Below are 3,962 nucleotides of genomic sequence, written 5' to 3'. Positions count from 1 at the left end.
TCATAGGGAAAACAATTCCTTGCACCATTCTGTTCTTTGTAGCTAAGGAACAAGTATATTAAAGAAAAGACAGATGATTTCACCAACTTAAAAGAGGAGCAGCAAAGACAGGAAAGAATAAGTAAAGAGGACAGCCAATTTCATGCTGGTATAGTTTTCTGCTGATCTAAGGATGACTGGATTTCATAAGTTTGGTAGTGGGGAAAAATCTATAATCCATTTTTTGTCTTATTCTATTGTTAACTTGCTATGCTATATATGTAGACCAAGCATCAAATATAGCCAAAATGGTTATATTTCTGAACCAAAGTGGCAAATAAAGGAAATGTGTAATTGCTTCCCATCCTGTGTCTTCATGTTTATTCCAGGATAGTGACTGCCACTGACATTATTGGCACTTTCCCACCATACTCAAAATAGCAGTTTCCATCAGGATAGTGGAGGCTCAGGGAAGATTAAATACCTTTCCCATATACTGCCTAGTCCCAATTCAAATTCTGTCCCCACATCAGACTACAACAACCAATACAAGATAAAATGCACTTTATATATGTTTCTCATACTTTTTCATTTGACCTTAGTCAGCAATCTTATAGATATAAAGTTCAAGTCAGAAAATAGCTGCTAACTAAACCTAAAGAAAGATGGGGTTGAGAGATAATACAGGCTTTTTTTTTCAAATTCTCATACTTTTTTCCTCAGTGTTGTCTCTTTTCTGTCATTCTCCCATTCTCCTTTATTATTCCATTCCCTTTCTATCAGGGGCACCAAGAAGAACAAACCAGATCCCCTCCACACATAGAGAGAGACTCCAATGGAAGGATATCACGCAGATTCTTTGTGTCCTGCTTTGCTGCTGGAAATTGTTTTAGTGAGTAAGTATTGTGGGCTGTATACTTGTTTGCTTAGACTTGGTTAAACAAAAATAATCTTATTAATATGAAAATATAATTTAATTTGATCTAAAATCTTGGTAAAGGCTAAGCAGTAATAGTGAATACAATAAATATTTGAAAACATGTGCTACAGTAGAAACAGGTGATCACTCCATCCTAGTTTAGCATTATCCATTGCTGTTTTATTCTATTCTCTGCCTGGGCAAAGGAACACGAGTTATGATGAAGCCTTCAACAAATGCATTCAGCCATATGGATTCATAACCTATAGGAAGGTAATCAACAAATTGGTTAGATGATAGATTGCCAATTTAGTTTAAGGATGAACAAAATTCAGTTAAGCTCAAATTTACAGGCCATAAAAATCTAGCCTTGCCCTCTCCACCCAAGGTATTAATAACTTCCATAAAATACCTGTTTTGTTCTTAGGCCATATCTATTCTGTTTGGTGATCTTCTGTTGAATGGGAGATAACAGTTTTTGTGGCAGTTTGGTGAATTAGATATTTGGGAGAGTTGCCTGTCTGGCTGAGCAAAGATGCTAAGTTCTGAACAAAACCACTTTATCTCTTGCTCCTTAATCCCAGTCTGTTTGGCACTGATATATGGATCCTATGTGGCTACTTCATCCGTATTAAATTGTGGGATAAGAGCTTTTTATTGCCATATGTAATTTAGCAAACTTACTTAAACATAGAAAAAAAGAAGGAACTCAGAGTCTGCTTTTTTTTTTTGCTTCTTCAAACCTTGGCATTTAGTAATTTATTCTATAATGAAAAGTTTAGTAGTAATGGGACTGAACATTATGATAATGTGTACCTTATATGTCTCTGCCACTAATAAATTTTGGGTGGAACCAGCAACACTTTGTTTTCTTTTTCTAAAACCAGAATTTTAATGTAGCCATATTAATTTTTATAAATGACAGCCATTTGAATTGTTCTTATTAGCAGAAACTACAGGGGAAAAATAAACTGCAGTCACATTTATCAAGTCTAATGGCTTTTGGCAAAATTTAAACAACTAAGTTACAATAAAAATAATGTAGCTGATGTTTAGCTTGGCAAAAATCTCTTTGTTTTGTAAAAGAAACACATATAAAGAAGCTATGTAGGTCAACCACCTAGCAAGAAAAACTTCCGGGTCCTACCAATGTGATTTCTGATATAGAAATATTAAATAGCTCTCCATTCTAATTGTTAGGTGACACTTTACTATATATTATACTATATACCAAAAAATAACAGCAAACGCAGGCCTAGCAACTGAAACAACTTTGAATGTACTTAATTCTTGATGTGCAGACTTGATGTAATCTTTTGCCACTTGGGGCTTTTAACATTCCAAGATTGGAATGCCTTAGTTACATTAAAGACTAGTTGGTTACACCAAACAGCAGGTTTGTTCAAAATAAAAGCTTTGTTCAATAATTAAAAGCATGAAACATTAATCGTTGCTAACTACACTACAAATAAATGTTTTTGACTGATAGGAGTGAAATGCTCTGAGAATGTTTTGTGTAGAACAAACGCCTAGAGCAGGGGTAGGCAACCTTGGCTCTTTTATGACTCGTGGACTTCAGCTCCCAGAATTCCTGAGCCAGCATGGCTCAGCTTGGAAACTCTCCCTTTCCCCTCAGCATGGCTGGCTCAGGAATTCTGGGAGTTGAAGTCCACGAGTCATAAAAGAGCCAAGGTTGCCTACCCCTGGCCTAGAGGCTGAGTTTGAAACAATTATAAAAATTATTCACCTCATTGTGCAGATATTACAGTTAGTCCTTGACTTCTGACCACAATTGGGCCCCAGAACTTTTGCTGCTAAGCAAGGCAGTTATTAAATGAATCACATGACAGTTAAACAAATCCTGCTGTTTCCCTCCTTGACTTTGCCTGTCATTAGCCAGCTGGGCAAGTCACAAATGGATATCACGTGACCCCGGGATGCTGTCACTGTCATCTGCTGATGAGGATATCCAGCAAATGGAAGTCCTCAACGGAACTGCATCTACATGGAGGGAAGTGTGTAGTGGGGTCCCCAGTGCTAGGCTGCATTAACAGAGGGATAGAATCAAGATAACATGAAGTGTTAATACCACTTTACAATGCCTTGGTAAGGCCACACTTGGAATACTGCATCCAGTTTTGGTCACCACGATGTAAAAAAAATGTTGAGACTCTAGAAAGAGTGAGCAACAAAGATGATCAGGGGACTGGAGGCTAAAACATACAAGGAACGGTTGCTGGAATTGGGTATGTCTAGTTTAATGAAGAGAAGGATGAGGGGTGACATGATAGCAGTGTTCCGATATCTCAGGCGCTGCCACAAAGAAGAGGGAGTCAAGTTACTCTCCAAAGCGCCTGAAGGCAGGACAAGAAGCAATGGATGGAAACTAATCAAGGAGAGAACCAACCTAGAACTAAGGAGAAATTTCCTGACAGTGAGGACAATTAATCAGTGGAGCGACCTGCCTCCAGAAGTTGTGAATGCTCCAACATTGGAAGTTTTTAAGAAGAGACTGGACAACCATTTGTCTGAAATGGTATAAGGTTTCCTGCCTGAGCAGTGGTTAGACTAGATGACCTTCAAAGTCCCTTCCAACTTCATAATTATTATTATTATTAAATGCTAGTTGCCAAGCACCCAAATTTTGTTCACATCCCCATGGAGATATTGTGATGGTTGTAAATGTGAGGATCTCTCTACTCTGACTGCTCAGTAACTAGAATTTATACGCAAACTATATAACATTCATGAGAGAAGAAGACAACAACAGTGTTGTGTTCTTTTGTATTCCCCCCCCTTAATCCCCTATGCGCATCCTGATCACCCATTAAGGGTGATTGCCCTTCTCCATTGATCACCCATTAAGGTGATTGCCCTTCTCCATCTGCATACAGTTTCATGCCCGTTGCTGGTTGGCTAACTAGCAACGGGGTCTTACCAGCCAATGGAATTGTGTGATTACAAGCCAGGGGAATCCCATAAAAGAGGGCTCCCCTGGCCCAGATGCCAGTCCGGATTTACTTTATGCCTTGCCAATAAACCGAGAGCTGACTGTCACTCGACT

The sequence above is a fragment of the Protobothrops mucrosquamatus genome, unplaced genomic scaffold (genome assembly GCF_001527695.2).
Source record: "Protobothrops mucrosquamatus isolate PMUCROS unplaced genomic scaffold, P.Mucros_1.0 scaffold_265, whole genome shotgun sequence".
In the NCBI taxonomy this organism is placed as follows: domain Eukaryota; kingdom Metazoa; phylum Chordata; class Lepidosauria; order Squamata; family Viperidae; genus Protobothrops; species Protobothrops mucrosquamatus.
Note: the sequence above shows the minus strand (reverse complement) of the source record.